This window comes from Suncus etruscus, chromosome 5 (assembly GCF_024139225.1).
Source record: "Suncus etruscus isolate mSunEtr1 chromosome 5, mSunEtr1.pri.cur, whole genome shotgun sequence".
NCBI lineage: Eukaryota > Metazoa > Chordata > Mammalia > Eulipotyphla > Soricidae > Suncus > Suncus etruscus.
Window position 1 is genome coordinate 66,440,712 of NC_064852.1, and position 22,533 is coordinate 66,463,244.

A 22,533-nucleotide genomic window follows, 5' to 3' on the forward strand; every position below is an offset into this window, starting at 1 on the left:
GAAATTTCAGGTCAAATATCAGGTCTGAAAAACTCAATAGATGAATTAAAGAAAAACATGGTTGAGCTTTTCCACGGGTTAACAGCAGCTGAGGATAGAATTAGTACACTGGAAGATGAGATGAATAACAATTCCATACAGCAGAAGAAATTGGAAAAAAGCCTAAAAGCAAATGACCTAACAATAGAAAAATTACTAAAAGAATGGGAACAGATGAAAATAGAAGTCTATGATAAGCTCAACAGAAACAATTTAAGAATCATTGGAGTCCCAGAGACCCAGGAAGAAAATCTCCAGGAAGAATCAATGGTCAAGAACATCACTAAAGAGAAACTACCAGAGCTAATGAATACATGCGATCAAATCCTGCATGCCCAAAGAGTACCAACTAAAAGAGACCCCAGAAAAAAACACCCCAAGACACATCCTAGTCACAATGACGAATCCCACAGATAGAGACAGAATTCTGAAAGCAGCAAGATCAAAAAGAGAAATTACATTCAAGGCAATATCCTTGAGATTTACTGCAGACCTGTCACCGGAGACACACAAGGCCAGAAGGCAGTGGTGGGACATAGTGACAAGACTCAATGAAATAAATGCTTTGCTTAGAATACTGCACCCAGCAAAACTCACTTTCAGGTTTGAAGAAACAATACATGGTTTCACAGACAAACAACAGCTCAGAAACTTTACAGACTCAAAACCATTTTTGAAAGAAAAACTGAATGGCCTACTTTAAGAAAAGACTGAACAATGGACACACCAAACTTCGATATAAAGATGGCACTAACTCCCAGGACAATTTTTTCTCTCAATGTCAATGGACTAAATGCACCAGTTAAGAGACACAGAGTGGCTAAATGGATCAAAAAACTCAATCCAACATTCTGCTGCCTAGAAGAAACAAACCTGAATAGTCAGAACAAACATAGACTCAAAATCAAAGGCTGGAGGAAAATCATCCAAGAAAACAACACACATAAAAAAACTGGAGTGGCCATACTAAAATCAGATGATGCAAACTTTATACTTAGGAAAGTTGTAAGGGACAAAGATGGACATTTTGTATTAATCAAGGGATACTTACAGCAGGAAGAAATCACTCTCACAAACATATATGCACAGGATGAGGGGCCAGCAAAATATTTAATAAAATTGTTGACAAATCTGAAAAATAATATTAATAACAACACAATAATTGTGGGAGACCTCAACACGGCATTGTCAACACTTGACAGGTCAACCAGACTGAAACCCAACAAAAATATACTAGACCTGAAAAGAGAAATGAAAGAAAGAGAACTAGTAGATATATACAGGACACTCCACCCCCTGAAGCCCGGATACACATTCTTCTCTAATGTACATGGGACATTCTCATGGATAGACTACATGATAGCACATAAAACATACCTCCATAATACAAAGAGGATAGAAATTTTGCAGGTTACCTTCGCTGACCACAAGGCCCTGAAATGATATGTGAACTACAAAGGGACACAGAAGAAAAACTTTAATACTTGGATGTTAAACAGCCTAATACTGAATAACCAGTGGGTCCGAGATGAAATCAAAAAGGAAATCAAAACCTTCTTGAAAACACATGACAATGGAGACACAAATTATGAGAACCTATGGAACACAGCAAAAGTGGTACTGAGAGAAAAATTTATAGCATTGCAAGCACACATCAGGAAAGAAGAAGGGGCATACCTGAATAGCTTAATGACACAGATCATAGAATTAGAAAGTACTCAAAAAAGGACCCAAAATAGGGAGACAGAAGGAAATAACAAAGCTGAGAGCAGAAATCAATGAAGTGGAAACCCCCCCCCCAAAATTAAAAAGATCAACGAAAGCAGAAATTGGTTCTTTGAAAAAATAAACAAGATTGATAGACCACTGGCAAAACTAACAAAGAAAGAAAGAGAGAGAAACTTCATAACTCTTATTAGGAATGAAAAAGGAGAGATCACTACTGATATGGTAGAGATTCAAAGGGTACTTTGAAAAACTCGATGCCACTAAAAATGAAAACCTGGAAGAAATGGATAAATTTTGGACTCTTATAATCTTCCATGGTTGAATGAAGAGGAGGTAACATATCTAAACACACCCATAGCTATTGAGGAAATTAAGACAGTAATCAAATGTCTGCTGAAAAACAAAAGCCCAGGCCCAGATGGATTTACTAATAAATTCTTTCAAACATTTCAAGAGGTACTACTACCAATCCTGACAAGACTCTTTCATGGAATCGAAAAAACAGGAACACTTCCAAATAGCTTTTATGAAGCCAACATCACCTTGATACCTAAACCAGACTGAGATGCTATCAAAAAAGAATTTTACAGACAAATACCACTGCTGAATACAGATGCAAGATCCTCAACAAAATCCTGGCAAATAAGATTCAATGCCTCATTAAGAAGATCATCCACTACGATCAAGTAGATTTCAGGAATACAAGGGCTGTTTTAACATCCGTAAATCTATCAACATAATACACAACATCAACAACAAGAAAAATAGAAATCACATGATCATATCAATAGACGCAGAGAAAGCATTTGATAAGGTCCAACACCCATTCTTGGTCAAAACTCTCAGCAAGATGGGAATGGAAGGAACCTTTCTCAATATAGTTAAGGCCATCTACCACAAGCCAAAGGCAAATATTGTCCTCAATGGAGAAAAAATTGAAAGCCTTTCCTCTAAATTCTGGCACAAAAAAAGGCTGTTCTCTCTCACCACTCCTATTCAACATAGCACTGGAAGTACTTGCTATAGCAATTAGGCAAGAAAAAGATATCAAGGGAATTCAGATAGGAAAGGAAGAAGTCAAGCTCTTGCTGTTTGCAGATGACATGATACTCTACTTAGAAAACCCTAAAGTCTTTACGAAAAAGCTTCTAGAAACAATAGTCTCCTATAGCAAGGTGGCAGGCTACAAAATTAACACACAAAAATCAATGGCCTTTCTATACACCAATAGTAATAAGGAAGAAATGGACATTAAGAAAACAACCCCATTCAGAATAGTGCCACACAAACTCAAATACCTTGGAATCAACTTGACTAAATATGTGAAGGACCTATACAAAGAAAACTATAAAACTCTGCTCCAAGAGATTAGAGAGGACACATGGAAATGGAAGCATATACCCTGCTCATGAATTGGCAGGATTAAGATAATTAAATTGGCAATACTCCCCAAAGCATTGTACATATTTAATGTGATCCCTCTAAATATACCCATGACTTTCCTCAAAGAAGTGGATCAGGCACTTTTGAAATTAATTTGGAACAATAAACACCCTAGAAAAACTAAAGCAATCACTGGAAAAAAGAATATGGGAAGAATTCCTTTCCCCAACTTTAAACTGTAGTACAAAGCAATAGTTATCAAAACATCATGGTACTGGAATACGATAGGCCCTCAGATCAGTGGAATAGGCTTGAATACTCAGAGAATGTTCTTCAGACACACAATCACCTAATTTTTGATAAAGGAGCAGGAAATCCTAAATGGAGCAAAGAAAGCCTCTTCAACAAGTGGTGTTGACACAACTGGCTAGCCACTTTAAAAAAATTGAACTTAGATCCCCAGCTAACATCATGTATGAAGGTTAAATCCAAATTGATAAAAGACATCGATACCAGACCTGAAACCATAAGATATATAGAACAACATGTAGGTAAAACACTCCAGGACATTGAGACCATAGGTATCTTCAAGGAGGAAACTGCACTCTTCAAGCAAGTGAAAGCAGAGATTAACAGATGGGAATATATTAAACTGAGAAGCTTCTGCACCTCAAAAGAAATAGTGCCCAGGATACATGAGCCCCCCACTGAGTGGGAAAACTATTCACCCAATACCCATCAGACAAGGGGCTAATCTCCAAAATATACAAGGCACTGACAGAATTTTACAAGAAAAAACCTCTAATCCCATCAAAAAATGGGGAGAAGAAATGGACAGATACTTTGACAAAGAAGAAATACATATGGCCAAAAGACACATGAAAAAATGCTCCACATCACTAATCATCAGGGAGATGCAAATCAAAACAACTATGAGGTACCACCTCACACCCCAGAGGTTGGCACACATCACAAAGAATGAGAACAAGCAGTCTTGGCAGGGATGTGGAGAGAAAGGAACTCTTATCCACTGCTGGTGGGAATGCCGTCTAATTCAATCTTTATGGAAAGCAATATGGAGATTCCTCCAAAAACAGGAAATCAATCTCCCATAAGACCCAGCTATACCACTCCTAGGAATAAACCCTAGGAACACAAAAATACAATACAAAAATCCCTTCCTTACACCTATAGTCATTGCAGCACTATTTGTCATAGCAATACTCTGGAAACAGCCAAGATACCTTCAACAGATGAATGGTTAAAGAAACTGTGGTACATATACACAATGGAATATTATACAGCTGTCAGGAGAGATAAAGTCATGAAATTTTCCTATACATGGATGTACATGGAATCTATTATGCTGAGTGAAATAAGTTAGAGAGAGATAGAAAGACGCAGAATGGTCTCACTCATCTATTTTAAGAAAAATGAAAGACATTCTTGCAATAATAACTTTCAGACGCAAAAGAGAAAAGACCTGGACGTTACAGCTCACCTCATGAAGCTCACCACAAACAGGGATGAGTTTAATTAGAGAAATAACTACGTTTTGAACTATCCTAATAATGAGAATATATGAGGGAAATGGAGAGCCTGTTTAGAGTACAGGCGGGGGTTGGCTGAGGAGGAGGGATACTTGGGACATTGGTGATGGGAATGTTGCACTGGTGATGGGTGGTGTTCTTTACATGACTGAAATCCAAACACAATCATGTATGTAATAAAGTTGTTTAAATAAAAAAAGTTGACTTTTACTCTGGAATGGCTTTATTTTTGGAACTTAATCTTATCTTTTGTACAATGAAAGAGAACAAAAGGTACATGCAGACCAATTGACTAAAACTTCTCTATAACAAAATGAGGGGTAGAGTTTAAAGACTGTGATAACCTCCATTGTATCTTATTTCATAAGAGTATCAGACAAAAAACACTGGGGCCAATGTGCTGCTATTTTCTCCCGAGAAATCAATGTCAACATCCACCCTCATGAGGAAATAGTAGCCTAATTTCATTTCTCTGTTGATGGTTCTTTCCTGTGGCCATGTCAGCAGAATGTAAGGACTTGTGTCTCCCCAGGGATTCAGGGTGCTGAAACAATACTTTTCTTTCCTCTTTTGATGTTTTATTAAAAAAAAGAATACCTTTTAAAGGAAGACTTTAATATAATATATATTGATTTGAAATGTTCCCTGTCTCATAGAAAACCTATTATGTTTTGAAGGAACAACCTTCAATGACATTTTAAGTCAAGGATATTGGTCTGGTTGACTTTTATTTCTTTAAGTATCCATACATTTTTAGATTTGAATTTACTTTTAATTCAATCTGATATTTGTACTCAGAAATAATAATAATTTACACAAAACACCAGAATTTTATTGCTTACACATTCACCTATGTAGATGTTTGCTATTTTTATGGTCATATCTTATGTGATAACTAAAAGAAGTTCTACTTCTGAGAGCTGAATAGAATCTTAGGAAGATAATGTCGGTAGAAAAACTGTCTTTTTTGACCTGCAGTTTATAGTTTATATGTTAGTTCAGCAAATATTTCTAACATGCAACAGAGAATATGGAGATTTGAACTAATTAGAAATCCTACTTTTAAGAGCCCAAGATTTTAGTAGACACAAAACTATTTTAAGTAACTATAAATAAAATGATATAGTTAATTGACTTTGAATTTAATGAAGTAAGATTGGAATACCCTAAGTGTCATTTTGGGGGTGAACTAATAGAATATATGTATACAGACTTGAAGTCTGAGAAGAACTAACTAAACTTTTGAAATTCTTGAAGATGTACCTTCCATATGGACTATGAAAAGAGCATTTCATTGGAAGGAATAATATTTTCTCAGTACTAGAATTAGGCAATAGTAATGCTTATTGAGAGAACTAAAAGTTTCTTACTATGTTATTGCATATGTTAGTGATATATAAATCTTGACGGCTTTTGGAAGTATAATTTTTAACATACTTTTTATTTTAATTGTAGTGGCTTACATATCATTCACAGTAATATTCCAGGTACATATTTACATTGAATCAGGGGAATTCCCACCACCGAATTGTCCTCCCACAACCACTCCCATCCTGCCTCCCATATCCTCCACTCTTCCCCCCAGGGGCTGCTAGAATGCATGGTCCCCTCTGTGTCTAGTTAATTACTTAGTGGGCTTATAACTGTTTGGTCTTGGTGCCTCCATTATTGCCCCCTCTGGTTGGGAGGCGGGACTAGGAAGATCAAGTTATGTGGATTTGTTTGAGGAAGAGAAAGATAATATAATAGGGTAAAAATTGACTATGCCAACTATGAGCAGAGTCATTCTAGAGGCTCTCAACTGGAAGTATAATTTGATCTGAGATCCACTGCTTAACATATAGACACACAAATTAAAATTGAAAACATGAAGCTAAAACTCAACTAAATAGTATTTTCTTTACTAGATAAATTTTAATTAATAATTTCATTTCTGTCTCTGTATATCCACTGTATTTTATTTTTTAAATGCTGGTTATACTTTATTAATAAATATTATTTTCATCATGTAAGTACTTAGCTTGTAAGGATTCAGGTGGGAGTAATAAGACTGGAGAGCTAGGGGACCTCATATTTTTGTAGGGTTTAGTTTGTGTATAAGGGTCACCAAAAAGGAAAATGGGAGAAATATCTTCATAATTTAATTTCTTTGCTTTTTCTTGACTTTTCAGTCCTTATCGTGAATAATATTTGCTTGGTTTGTGTTCCACAATTCTAAATCTGATATCTGTTAGCTTAACTGATTACTTGAAGTGGTCTAACAAAACACCTGCCCCCCTCCCCCCAAAGATGCCTCATCTTACAGCCTCGCAGACTGAAATTCTCCTTGCTAAGATAACCAGCTGTGCCTAAGACCCTAGAGACTCCACAGTTGCTCTATTCTGTCTTCTCAGTTCCTAAAAATGGCCTAGGAACTCCAAGCTTAGTAATTTGACATAGCAGGACAAGGCTTTGCCACTCCAGTTCTTAGAAATGGCACACTACTCCCTTCCCAGAATAGTGTAGAATTATTTCATGTACATTTTATTATCTCTGTGTGACTGGCTAAGAACATTTCATTGTTGATAAATGACATTCAAATATGCACTTAGTATTCTTTTTATTTTATTGGCTTAGAATATTTTATATACAAAAAAGAATATTTTTTATATAATTTACTTTCTCCCCCAAATTATGTACCTATCTCTTGTTCTCCACCTCCCAGGACTAACTAATCTAAAGGAAGCAGAAATTTCTCATTTAAAGCAGTTAAAAATATGCCACAAAAGTGTCCCACAAGAATGTTTGAAGTTTTCAGGAAATTTGATATAAAAGGCACAATTCAGCAACTTTATTCTAATTTCATCTTTTAACTTGAAAACAAAGAGTCCTGAAACTTCCTTTGGCTACCTACCAATGTGCAAGCTCTCTAAGTCATGTGTTATTTTGTCTGGTTTTTCTACATTAATTTTTATGTACATTTTTACATTAGTCTTTGTGACTAAAAGGGAGTTTTCTTACCAGGGAACCTATTAGTGGTGTCTTAATAGTTTATCCATTACCTAAAGTTTATTCTCCTCAGTTAAATATCAACAATATTCCTGCATCTTCTCTTTATAGATTTGAGAATTATAAACAACTTCTAAGTGTCCTCATTTTCTTTTCCTGTTATTTCTCTTCAAAAGTTCTCAATGCCATTTTATATACACTGTTTTATTTTTTAATCCTATTTTCAAAGCAATTGATTTTTGTTATTTGAATATAGTAAGTGCTAGAGAATTTATGACGAAAAGGAGATTTCTCTCTTCAATTCCTACCAGCACTAAAATTAATTTTTGTTCCCATAAAGTTATTTTAAAATGTTATTTAAATTATTTCCTTTATGCTTGTAGATAGTACTCCTAAATATATCGTGGTTGTTCATTTTAGTTACAATCTTTGCAATTTTATAAAGGAAAAATATAGACGTGGCTTTTTTTTCCATTTCCTATTTTTCTCACTGACTTTATTGACTGCATTTAACTTTGACTTCTCTTGAAGTTCTCTTGTTTTAGAACTTTAAGCAAAGACAGAAGATTCTAGCACAAAGGGAGAAGTAAAAGACTTTCTGGGTTCTGTACTAAATGGGATGGGAAACTAGTGGAAATAACTGTCAGGAGAGTCCCGTGACCTGTCTTACTAAAAAGTCCTTTCAAAGACTATGGAGAATAGTTTGTAGAAGACAAGTGAAGTGATTGAGTAAGAAATGGCTGGATGTGGGGGTTTCCAAGCAGAGTGCTAATTGCTCTACCTGCAGAGTCTCCACCCGGCTGTGCTTCTTCTGAGGAAACTGAGGACCTGAAAGGAGCCCTGTCCTACTCTTCTCTGTCTTTCTTGAACTCTGGAAGCTCTCATCAGAGCTCTGGGAAGCGAACCCCAAAGAAACTACATTCGGAAGCTACTACATTCGGAAGCTACCCAGCGAGCCAGTGAGTGAATAAGAAATGGCTGGATGTGGGGGTTTCCAGGCAGAGTGCTGATTGCTCTACCTGCAGAGTCTCCACCCGGCTGTACTTCTTCTGAGGAAACAGAGGACCTGAAGGGAGCCCTGTCCTGTCTTTTCTGAATTCTTGAAGCTCTCCTCAGAGTCCTGGGAAGAGAACCCCAAAAATACAGCATTCTGCAGCTGCCCAGTGAGTGAGTGAAAACTACGCCTGTCCAGTGGTGCCCAACTGTGAAAAACTGTGAGTGCTGCCTATGTGTGTCTCTCTACTATCCTGTTGTATGAACCTCTTGAGAGTGGGCTAAAAAGAGGCTCCAGAAGGCACTTAGCTCCACTTCACTACGCAGCCGTGCGCTCTTTCTTAAAAAAGAACACCATCACAAAAAGAAATAAAAACACACTAAGAACTGTGTTGGATCACAGAAGCAAGAATTTCTCTCCAGACTGTCTTCTCTGCTGCATGCTCGGGCCTAAGATTTGATCCTGTGTGAGGCTTCATCCACGGAGGACTCCCCTACCTTGGAGGCAAGTCTGCCCATCCAGAAAGGGCGGAGCCAGAGAAGTGTGTTGCCTGCATCATATAACCAATGAATACCACCACAACACGTAGAAAAACCCACAATACAAGTGTGACAATGGGGAAACAACGCAGGCCAGCATCAGACATAGAGAATGAAGATGACAATTCTGATGACCAGTTAATGATCAACCAACTAATCAACCTCTCAGATAAGGACTTTAGAGTAGCAATATGGAAGATGCTCAAAGACCTCAAAGAAACCATGGATAGAGTGGAACAGAACACTAATAAGAATCAAGAAAATATGAAGACAGAAATCACAAAACTTCAAACTGAAATAACATGTCAACTAACAGGCCTGAAAAAATCAGTAAACGAAGTGAATGACAAAATGGATAAGCTCTGGGACAGGGTATCAGAAGCTGAGAATAAACTTGGTGTTGTGGAAGATGAGATACATAACAATTCCATACAGCAGGAGAGATTGGAAAAAAAAACTTAAAGCAAATGAACAGACAATGGAAAAATTAGTCAAAGAATGGGAACAGATGAAAATAGAAGTCTATGATAAGATCAACAGAAACAACTTAAGAATCATTGGAGTCCCAGAGACCCAGGAAGAAAATTTCCAGGAAGAATCAACAGTCAAGAACATCACTAAAGAGAAACTTCCAGAGCTAAAGAATATATGTGATCAAATCCTGCATGCTCGAAGAGTACCAACCAAAAGAGACCCAAGAAAAACCACCCCAAGACACATCCTAGTCACAATGACAAATCCCACAGATAGAGACAGAATTCTGAAAACAGCAAGATCAAAATGGGAAATTACATTCAAGCAAGCATCCTTGAGATTTACAGCAGACCTGTCACCAGAAACACTCAATGCCAGAAAGCAGTGGTGGGATATTGTGACAAGACTGAATGAAATGAATGCTTCACCTAGAATACTGTACCCAGCAAAACTCACTTTCCGGTTTGATGGAAGAATACGTGCTTTCACAGACAAAAAACAGCTCAGAAGCTTTATAGACTCCAGACCAGTCTTAAGAGAAAAACTGAAAGACTTAATTTAAAACAAGACTAACCAAAAGACACACCAAATTTCGATATAAAGATGGCATTAAATCCCAGGACAATTCTTTCTCTCAACGTCAATGGACTAAATGCACCAGTTAAGAGACACAGAGTGGCTAAATGGATCAAAAAACTCAATCCAACCTTCTGCTGCCTACAAGAAACGCACCTGAATAGTCAGAACAAACATAGACTCAAAATAAAAGGCTGGAGAAAAGTTATCCAAGCAAACAACACCCATAAAAAAGCTGGAGTGGCCATACTAATATCAGATAATGCAAACTTTATACTCAGGAAGGTAGTAAGGGACAAAGATGGACATTTTATATTAATCAAGGGGTATGTAGAGCAGGAAGAAATAACTCTCCTAAACATATATACACCAAATGAGGGGCCAGAAAAATATTTAAAACAACTGTTGACAAATCTGAAAAACAATATCAATAACAACACAATAATTGTGGGGGACCTCAACACTGCTTTGTCAACACTGGATAGGTCAACCAGACTGAAACCCAACAAGAATATACTAGACCTGAGGAGAGAAATGGAAGAAAGAGGCCTAGTGGATATATATAGGACACTCCATCCCCAGAAACCTGGATAAACATTCTTCTCCAATGTACATGGGACATTCTCCAGGATAGACTACATGCTGGCACATAAAAAATACCTCCATCAGATAAAGAGGATAGAAATTTTGCAGACTACCTTCGCTGACCACAAGGCTCTGAATTTAATTGTGAATTCCAAAGGGACTCAGAAGAAAAACTTTAACACCTGGAAGTTAAACAGCCTCATACTCAATAACCAGTGGGTCCGAGATGAAATCAAGGAGGAAATCAAAAGGTTCCTGGAAACAAATGACAATAAAGACACAAACTATCAGAACTTAAGGGACACAGCAAAAGCAGTACTGAGAGGAAAATTTATAGCTTTGCAAGCACACATCAGGAAGGAAGAAGGAGCTTACCTGAGTAGCCTAATGACACAGCTAATAGAACTAGAAGGTACTCAACAAAAGGACCCAAAAATAGGAAGACAGAAGGAAATAACAAAGCTGAGAGCAGAAATCAACGATTGGAAACCCAAAAAACAATCCGAAAGATCAACGAAAGCAGAAGTTGGTTCTTTGAAAAAATAAACAAGATTGATAGACCACTGGCAAACCTAACAAAGAAAGAGAGAGAGAGAAACTTGATAACTCATATTAGGAATAAAAAAGGAGAGATCACTACTGATATGACAGAGATTCAAAGGGTAATCAGAAACTACTTTGAAAAACTCTATGCCACTAAAAATGAGAATTGGAAGAAATGGATAAATTCTTGGACTCCTATAATCTTCCACGGTTGAAGGAAGAGGATGTAGCATATCTAAACACCCCCATCGCCATTGATGAAATAAAAATGGTAATCAAAAGTCTGCCCAAAAACAAAAGCCCAGGCCCAGATGGATTCACTAATGAATTCTATCAAACTTTCCAAGAAGAACTACTACCAATCCTGGCAAGACTCTTTCATGAAATTGAACAAACGGAAACACTGCCAAATAGCTATTATGAAGCCAACATCACCCTGATACCTAAACCAGACAGAGATGCTACGAAATAAGAAAATTACAGACCAATATCGCTGATGAATGCAGATGCAAAGATCCTCAACAAAATCCTGGAAAATAGGATTCAATACCTCATTAAGAAGATCATCCACGACGATCAAGTAGGTTTCATCCCAGGAATGCAAGGATGGTTTAACATCCATAAGTCTATCAACATAATACACAACATCAACAACAAGAAAAATAAAAACCACATGATCATATCAATAGATGCAGAGAAAGCATTTGATAAGGTCCAACACCCATTCTTGATCAAAACTCTCAGCAAGATGGGAATGGAAGGTACCTTTCTCAATATAGTTAAGGCCATCTACCACAAGCCAGTGGCAAATATTATCCTCAATGGAGAAAAACTAAAAGCCTTCCCTCTAAATTCTGGCACAAGTCAAGGCTGTCCTCTCTCACCACTCCTATTCAACATAGCACTGGAAGTACTTGCTATAGCGATTAGGCAAGAAAAAGATATCAAGCGAATCCAGATAGGAAAGGAAGAAGTCAAGCTCTCACTGTTTGCAGATGACATGATGCTCTACTTAGAAAACCCTAAAGACTCTACCAAAAAGCTTCTAGAAACAATAGACTCATATAGCAAGGTGGCAGGCTACAAAATTAACACACAAAAATCAATGGCCTTTCTATACACCAATAGTAATAAGGAAGAAATGGACATTAAGGAAACAACCCCATTCACAATAGTGCCACACAAACTCAAATATCTTGGAATCAACTTGACTAAAAATGTGAAGGACCTATACAAAGAAAACTATAAAACTCTGCTCCAAGAAATAAGAGAGGACACACGGAAATGGAAACACATACCCTGCTCATGGATTGGCAGGTTAACATCATCAAAATGGCAATACTCCCCAAGGCATTATACAGATTCAACGCTATCCCTCTAAAAATACCCATGACATTCTTCAAAGAAGTGGATTAGGCACTTTTGAAATTTGTTTGGAACAATAAACACCCTAGAATAGCTGAAGGAATCATTGGGAAAAAGAATATGGGAGGAATTACTTTCCCCAACTTTAAACTTTACTACAAAGCAATACTTATCAAAACAGCATGGTATTGGAATAAGGAGAGTCCCTCAGATCAGTGGAATAGGCTTGAATACTCAGAAAATGTTTCCCAGACATACAATCACCTAATTTTTGATAAAGGAGCAGGAAATCCTAAATGGAGCAAGGAAAGCCTCTTCAACAAGTGGTGTTGGCACAACTGGCTAGCCACTTGCAAAAAATTAAACTTAGACCCCCAGCTAACATCATGTACGAAGGTAAAGTCCAAATGGATTAAAGACCTTGATATCAGACCCCAAACCATAAGATATATAGAACAACACATAGGCAAAACTCTCCAGGACATAGAGACTACAGGCATCTTCAAGGAGGAAACTGCACTCTCCAAGCAAGTGAAAGCAGAGATTAACAGATGGGAATATATCAAGTTGAGAAGCTTCTGCACCTCAAAGGAAATAGTGCCCAGGATACAAGAGCCAAGTGGGAGAAACTATTCACCCAATACCCATCAGATATGGGGCTAATCTCTAAAATATACAAGGCACTGACAGAAATTTACAAGAAAAAAACATCTAATCCCATCAAAAATGGGGAGAAGAAATGAACACTTTGACAAAGAAGAAATACAAATGGCCAAAAGACACATGAAGAAATGCTCCACATCATTAATCATCAGGGAGATGCAAATCAAAACAACAATGAGATTCCACCTCACACCACAGAGAATGGCACACATCACAAAGAATGAGAACAAACAGTGCTGGCTGGGATGTGGAGAGAAATGAATCCTTATCCACTGCTGGTGGGAATGTCATCTAGTTCAACCTTTATGGAAAGCAATATGGAGATTCCTCCAAAAACTGGAAATTGAGCTCACATACAATCCAGCTATACCACTCCTAGGAATATACCCTAGGAACACAAAAATACAATACAAAAATCCCTTCCTTACACCTATATTCATTGCAGCACTATTTACCATAGCAAGACTCTGGGAACAACTAAGATGCCCTTCAACAGACGAATGGCTAAAGAAACTGTGGTACATATACACAATGGAATATTATGCAGCTGTCAGGAGAGATGAAGTCATGAAATTTTCCTATACATGGATGTACACAGAATCTATTATGCTGAGTGAAATATGTCAGAGAGAGAGGGAAAAACGGAGAATGGTCTCACTCATCTATGGGTTTTAAGAAAAATGAAAGACATTCTTGCAATAATAACTTTTAGACACAGAAGAGAAAAGAGCTGGAAGTTCCAGCTCACCTCAAGAAGCTCACCACAAAGAGTGACGGGTTTACTTAGAGAAATAACTACATTTTGAACTGTCCTAATATTGAGTATGTATGAGGGAAATTCAGAGCCTGTTTAGAGTACAGGCGGGGGTCGGGTGGGGAGGAGGGAGATTTGGGACATGGGTGATGGGAATGTTGCACTGGTGATGGGTGGTGTTCCTTTTATTACTGAAACCCAAACACAATCATGTATGTAATCAAGGTGTTTAAATAAAAAAAAAAGAAAGAAAAAGAAAAAGCTGAAGGGCACTAAACTTCTCTGCCCTTTAAGTTCGAAATTCTACTGCCAAATATAATGGCATCCACTTAGTCATGGAATATATATAGGCAAGTGCAAAATAATAAAAGCACTGCATTTATTTTTGCTATTTTTCAATTTTTTTCATTATTAGGAACATGAATTATCCAGTAGAATACATAGAAGATAATATATTTGAAATGAGTATTACAATAAACCAGAAACATTAGAAAAATTCCTGAAAAAAAAAAAAAGAAGACAAGGGAAATCATACACCGGCAGAAAAACTGATGATCATTCTAGTAAGATACAATGATAGCTTTTGCTAGTGTGGTTGATATAAGGAGTTAGAAAAAAAATCAGCTAGTAAGATATTTTCAAAAGAAAGTATGTATATTAAGATTCACTAGGATGTAAAGATTGTTTATACCCTGAGTAACTGGATAGCCAATCAAATCATTTCATGTAATTGTGGAATCACTTGATATGTGTCATTGTGTTGGTGAAGGAGAGCTAATCAAGATTTCATATTTAGTAAAATGAATGTGAGATGACTACTGATGTCCAAGGTATGTTAAGTATGCAATCAAGTAGAAGATTAAAGAGCTCAGTGTCTGAGCCAGGATGTGTACTTGGGAGTTTCATTAGCATTGTGAGTGAAGTAAACTGAGATCACACAATGGAAAGGTTTTAGATAGAGAAGACTATAGTAACTTGTATTTAGCTCAGTCTTCTACAAAATTAATTGTTCTATAGAGAAGTGGAAGAAAGCCATAGAACTGAGAACTGGTGGTTATTAAACTAGAGGTAACTTAGTTGTTTAGATATCCTTAACAATAAGAAAGTGACTTTTAAGATGCAAAGTTTAAATTGTGTCAAGTGCTGCTGAGATGTCAAAGCACAGAAAGAATTCACTGTATTTGACAACACTGAGATTGTGATGAGTAAATTTGGTAGAATTCTAAAGAATAATTTTAGTAGAATTGTAGCCTTTGAAGCCAGAATGGAAAGACTTGAGGGATGGCCATGGGAACATAGGGATGATGTGAGGTATTATTCCTGAGCTTAAGTAGAAATTAGAACTATGGGATACAAGGCTATGATTAAAGCAGGGAAAATAGTTAAGTTTTCACAATTGAAAAAAGCTTCTGAGATCTGATTTTAAGTGTGAAAGATGATGGTTGGATAACTATACAAGACTTGAGAAAATAAAAAAGACATTTGTCTTGCACATGCAAGGAATCATAGATAGGTGTAACTTTCTGTGCCAGGTACTCATGCATAGACTATTGCTTGTCCTGAACCTGGAGGTGGGGGGGGGAAAGGAGTCAGAGAATGTGGATAAGTTATATAAAGGAGAGTTTGAGGGGGTATTCACAAAAGTTAATATTACTTGCCTCTCTAAATATAATGGGATGCTATTAAAAGATGGTTGTTTGTTTATTTGGGGGGGCACACTTGGTGGTGCTTGGGGATTGCTCCTATGCACTCAGAAATCACTCCTGGCTGGCTCAGGGGATAGAAAGATTTTTAAAAACTAAATTCAGCAGCACATATACTAAAATTGGAACAATACAGAAAAGATTAGCATCGCCTCTGTGCAAGGATGACACGCAAATTCGTGAAGCATTCCACATTTCAAAAAAAACCCCTAACTTTTGTGGTCTTGAAATATTATGTGGCTAGGATAGGAAATGTTGGCAGGAGGTGAGTGAGTAGTTAATGAGAAACAAAGTAGATTTCTGTGGTGAGTGGTTTGCGTGAGAAATGATGGCAGTTCATTCTAAGCATTTAGATTAGTGAAGGGATTATGTCATGGAAACCCTTCATAGAACAAAGAAACAAGTTCAATGATAGTAGTAAAAAAAAGTGCTTTATCTTTGGAAGTGAGCACAATCTTGCATTTGACAATATCTCATGTTAATTTATTCTCTTGACTAATTGTTCTTTGGAGAAATTGAACTCATTCACCATTAGGTTTGACATGTTAAATTAATCAGATCTCTTTAAAGTCTTCCAAATTCTGAAAGCATCAGACAGTTTTAAATTGCATCCATATTTATCAACACTCTTTTTGACATGATATGCAAAGAAAAATAGCTTCATTCATCCCTGTATTCCTGTCAGGATATATTTCTAATGGCATGAGGACATTTATTGTTTTACAAATTATTTCCCAATTATTCAAGATGAACTGATGGTCTTAAACTTTATGATTATCACTGTATTATTGATTATAAAGAGCCTTAAATATAGTGCTCAAATTGCAATATAATATTGATTATATTTGAATTTCTTTAATTTCTCATTCACTTTCTGGCTTTGCATTGCTCTTTAAAAAGATTTTCTCATTTCTATAATGAGATGTGGTGTCTATACTGCATTTCTTATTACATTGTCATTTTCTTTTAATAGAACTCAAAATGAAGTATCCATTTTTGGCTTGGAGCAAAATGAAATTCATTCGCTGATATGCAGAGTTAACAATCACAGTTGTGTTGGTTCTTGCTTTTCAGAACCTTTCATGATGCACGCTTATTGGACCTCTTCTAGCAGCTTAACCATGTTTTCACATTCCTTAGTCATACTTAATATTCTCTCATGAAATCTATTCTTTATGTCTTTCTACTAAATCCTCCCCTTATATTTTAATGCCTCATTTAGATATAATTTATTATTTTATAGCTTCTCATTATCTGGACTTAAGATGCGATTCTTATTTGAAGAGATGCAAATGCCTAAAGTAATTACAACATATATTTAGGTAGTCTAAACCTTTAAGGGAGACATAGTCAGTCTTAAAAGAATGTTCTACCTGCATCTGTACCTGTGATTTGTAAAGTTATTATTATTATTTTTTTTTTTTTTGGTTTTTGGGCCACACCCTGTGACGCTCAGGGGTTACTCCTGGCTATGCGCTCAGAAGTTGCTCCTGGCTTCTTGGGGGACCATATGGGACGCCGGGGGATCGAACCGTGGTCCATCCTAGGCTAGCGCAGGCAAGGCAGGCACCTTACCTCCAGCGCCACCGCCCGGCCCTATTTTTTTTTTTTTTTTTAATATGGAACGCTTCACGAATTTGTGTGTCATCCTTGAGCAGGGGCCATACTAATCTCTGTATCTTTCCAATTGTAGTATATGTGCTGCCGAAGCGAGCACTGGTTTGTAAAGTTTTAATCTGAATGAGAATTCAATGGATTGTTCTCAAGAATGTTGATTAACAGGGCTGGAGCAAAAATATAGTATGTAAAACAGTTGCATGAAGTAGACCCAGGTTCGATCTCTGGCAAGCAATATGGCTTCCTAGCACCACCAGAAATAGTCCCTGAGCACAAAAGCCAAGAGCAAACCTGCAAACCTTGAGCACTGCTAGGTATTGCCCGAAAAAAATATATCAAGAAAGTATCTCACTTCCATTGAGAATCTGTCTGTCTGTCTGTCTGTCTGTCTGTCTGTCTGTCTGTCTGTCTGTCTCTGTCTGTCTCTCTTTCTCTGTCTCTCTCGGGGTGCTGGTGTTGGTGCTGGGGCTGGAGACTGACCTGAAACTGCTGTGTTTAAGACAAATACAGTACTTGCTATCTATACTATCTCTCCAGCCCCCCTGAAGTCTTTTGAGCTGCCTTTTTCTGTCAATTTTTAATCTAGAGATCATATTAATTCTCATTGGCTGTTTCTTTTCAGCACAACCTCAATAGTTCATATTTTATGATTTTATTTATTGTATCATTAACATATGTTAAATACCCTAAATTATTAATCATAACTTATTGTTTTATTATTTTTTTCTTAAAATTTTTGGGGGTTCACACCCAGCAGTGCTCAGGGGCCACTCCTGGCTCTACGTCTATGAAATCGCCCCCGGCAGGCTTGGGGGACCATATGGGATGCTGAGATTCAAACTACCATCCTTCTGCATGCAAGGCTAATGCCTTACCTCCATGCTATCTCTTCGGCTCTTTTTTTCTTAAATTTTAAATTCACTATCTCATGGTATCTTCACTATGTAGGCAGAATAGTTTATTTTACTATATTTCTACTATACATTAGAAATGTAAACTTGACAGACAAAATTTATATTGTTAAGGAATATCATAAGGGAAGGACCCATTTAAGCCTCAGTTAAGGGAAGATTATGAGAAGACAATAAGATGAAGTCTGTCCACATAAAATTACTAGAATCAACATGGTATTTAAATTTCACTTTGTGTCTACTATGGAATTTACAAGTGATTTTGAATGATTAAGTATTGACTAAGAACCTAGCTTTATACATATCTATTATAATCAGCAGTCTTAAAAGCAATTATGGGATGAAAATTTTTATAATTGTTTATTGATGAGAAAAGAAGAATAAAAAAAGTTGTACTTACCAAATGCTTCATGACTAATAATTGATTTGTGAAAAAATTTGCCCTTTCTTTTGTAACCTATATTCAAGTAAAATCATAAGGTGGGTACTACAGAGATAGCAAGTACAGCAGGATGCTTGCTTTGCACATGTAAACCCCAGTTCAATTCCCAGGACCACAGCCCCTCAAACTTCACCAGAAGAGATTCCTGAGCACAGAGGCAGGAATAATCTCTGAGCACTTTAAGTGTTCATCCTTAAGTAAATAGTAAAGAGATACCAAATTTGAAAATTTTCTGAGGCAAACACCACCAAAGCCATCAAAATATAACAGACTCTAGTTCATTTCATACTTAAGTTAAAACAGGCTATTTCTTGCAAATGCTTCTGATAACCACAAAAGAAAGTTATCATTTTCCTAAAGTAGTATGAGAGAAAATTACTTACTTTAACCAGCCTCCTGCTGTATAGAGACTCCCATTGTTATCAACTATTATGGTATGGTTAAATAAACACTTTTAAGTCACTGTATTGTCATGCCTTTGACCTTTATATTAGTTTTAAATTTGAAAACTCCCAGTTCATAAACTATTAATAGATGCACCATGCATTCTTAAATAAATGTAATTTTACTGATCTAGTCCCATTAATTTTGTTAGTTTTGCCTTTTGGACCTTTTATTATGAACATTTAATTTTTTTTCAAAATATTGGGGGATTTGGGGCCACACCTATCAGTGATCAGGGCTTACTTTCTGGCTCTGTGTTTACGGCTCAGGAGACCATATGGAAGGCTGAGAATTAAGACTAAGTTTGTTGTACAAGAAAAATGCCCTAACATTGTGCTATCACTCCAACTTCTCTTATGAACATTTTTATTTATTTATTTATTTATTTATCTATTTATTTATTTATTTATTTTTGTTTTTGGGACAACACCCGGTGACGCTCAGGGGATACTCCTGGTTATGCACTCAGAAATTGTTCCTGGCTTGGGGGACCATATGGAATGCCCGGGGATCAAACTGCGATCCATCCTGTGTTAGCTGTGCAACGCAAACTCTACCATTGTGCCACCACTCTAGCTTCTTATGAACATTTTTAATCAAGTACAATTAGTACCTCCCACCCACCTTCATCAGTTCCAGTGCCTTATCAATATTCTTTCATCACCATCGTCTCCAATTTTTTTTAGCAAATGAGTATTATAAGTCCAAGATGTGAAATTATGTTATGTTACCTTTATATATTAAAACTTGTGTCTGTAACTTTAAAGATATGAAATGTAAATGCACATAAACAAAATAAAATTAACACAGAAAATAAAATGAATACTTTTCAGGAATAATTGCCAAAAATCATCTCTCAAGTCAAGCTTTCCTTTTTCTGATTATCTCAAATTATCTTTTTTTATTTCGCTTTTCATGTAATTAAGAATTGGCCTATATTCTTAATTGATTAATGTTGCCATTAAAATCTTTTTATCTAGCCAATTTTCCCTTCATCCCATTTTTCATGTTTTTTAATAACTTTTTGGACACTAATATTTTGGAGATCTCATCCAGCAGTTACCAGCTATCATAGATGACAATAGAGTTGTTGAGTAGGTGGTGGGGAAGGCACTTGCAGTGCTTACGGTTGAATTCAGTGTCCTGTGCATGTCAGATGTCTGCTGCATCACTTGAACCACATCTCTGATGCTATTTAATAAAAAAACATTTGCTCTGTGGAAATTACTGCTTTATGGGCTGGACTGTTCTCCTTGTGTTTCAAATTCTTCTTTCTTTCTTTCTTTCTTTCTTTCTTTCTTTCTTTCTTTCTTTCTTTCTTTCTTTCTTTCTTTCTTTCTTTCTTTCTTTCTTTCTTTCTTTCTTTCTTTCTTTCTTTCCTTTCTTTCTTTCTTTCTTTCTTTCTTTCTTTCTTTCTTTCTTTCTTTCTTTCTTTCTTTCTTTCTTTCTTTCTTTCTTTCTTTCTTTCTTTCTTTCTTTCTTTCTTTCTTTCTTTCTTTCTTTCTTCTTCTTTTCTTTCTTTCTTTCTTTCTTTCTTTCTTTCTTTCTTTCTTTCTTTCTCTTTCTTTCTTTCTTTCTTTCTTCTCTCTTCTCTCTATCTCTCTTCCTTCCTTCCTTCCTTCCTTCCTTCCTTCCTTCCTTCCTTCCTTCCTTCCTTCCTTCCTTCCTTCCTTCCTTCCTTCCTTCCTTCCTTCCTTCCTTCCTTCCTTCCTTCCTTCCTTCCTTCCTTCCTTCCTTCCTTCCTTCCTTCCTTCCCTCCCTCCGTCAAGAGTTTGGTTTCTGGCTCTGGCTTTTGAGAGACAGTGTCAAAGTATGATTAGGAATGTCGTTGAATAATTAGGGTCAGCAAACATCTTGTGAGAACTTTTTTTTTTTTGGGGGGGGTGCACACCCTTTTGATGCTTAGGGTTACTCCTGGCTAAGCGCTCAGAAATTGCCCCTGGCTTGGCGGGGGCATATGGGACGCTGGGGGATGGAACCGTGGTCCTTCCTTGGCTAGCGCTTGCAAGGCAGACACCTTACCTCTAGCGCCACCTCACTGGCCCCCGCTTGTGAGAAGATTTTAAGATTTCCTTATTATCCATGTCTCCCTAAACTCTGAGATCAATTCTCCAGGGAATATTTTTACATTCACACACCACCCTCCAAAGTACATCTTTGTAATTTTTTACCTTTATTCATCCAAAGGAAACTTCCTGGTTATTTGGCTGTTTACCCCAATTAAAAATTACACCTTCTTTCCCTTTATTTCTGAAAACTATTTCACTGATATGTTTTTCTGGAACCGTATATTTTCTATAAACTACCAGATTGATCTCATATCATTATCAGACTAAAATTAGCACATTTTTATTTGACATTCCCTTGCATGGGTATATTCCTAATGCAATGCAAATATTTAAAAAAACAAATAACACTTGATTATCTCTTTTCTATAGATGTTGATGTGTTTCAATAAATGTTGATGTATTTCTGTTGATGTTCTATCAATAGGAGACACACTAATCTGAAGAGATAGTACAGCAAGTAAGGCACAAAATCTACCCAAATTCTATTTCTGGCATCCTTATAGTCCCCTGAGCAACATTGGGTGTAACTCCAAAACAAAACAAAACAAAACAACAAAATCATAGGAGTTTCTCACTTATAATTTTGAAAACTTGATAATAATTTATTTTTTAGTATTCAAAAATGATTTCTCTAATTTGACATTCCTAATATATTCATTGTTCGCATTTTTCTAGAATAATTATTTTCTTTTTATTAAGTACTATCATGTTTTAAGGTCGGAATAGATGATTTATTTTGACCCTTTTTATCACAAGTTACAAAATAATGATAATACAAAGCAAGAACCTAGGATCATGAAATGATCCTAGCCCTTTAAACTTCTATTTAACTGAGGAGTTTAAACTGCTTAGAGAAATAAAAGCACTTTACAAGTTCAAGAAGTGCTATCAAAAAGTACTTTGTCGGTAAGAGATTAGGGAACCAACATCCTTGAGATTTCCTCATTCTGCTATTTCAAGAGAAATGTCAGGAGTCACAAGGTGTCACTAAGACACATTTCATAGAAGTTACTGCCCTTTGCTGGCTGATTAACCATTGTAATCATCATGGACTCAACACTTAGGTGGTCAATGGTTACTTTTAATTGATAGCTTATGTCTGAGCAAGGCCCATGCATTCTTCCATGCTCTTAGTTGCAAGGAATGAGAGAGCCAAGAGGGTGGTC

General features: G+C 36.5%; 2 non-coding genes across 2 annotated transcripts; one reads left to right on the forward strand and one right to left on the reverse strand.

Annotated features, from left to right (window-relative positions):
• The first annotated feature begins 15,976 nt into the window (after positions 1-15,976).
• On the forward strand, positions 15,977-16,083 carry LOC126009766 (U6 spliceosomal RNA). Its single transcript, XR_007495977.1, has one exon. It is a non-coding gene; the product is annotated as a U6 spliceosomal RNA (small nuclear RNA).
• Positions 16,084-17,497: 1,414 nt separating this feature from the next.
• LOC126009745 (U6 spliceosomal RNA) lies at positions 17,498-17,601 on the reverse strand. Its single transcript, XR_007495959.1, has one exon. It is a non-coding gene; the product is annotated as a U6 spliceosomal RNA (small nuclear RNA).
• Between the last annotated feature and the right edge of the window lie 4,932 nt (positions 17,602-22,533).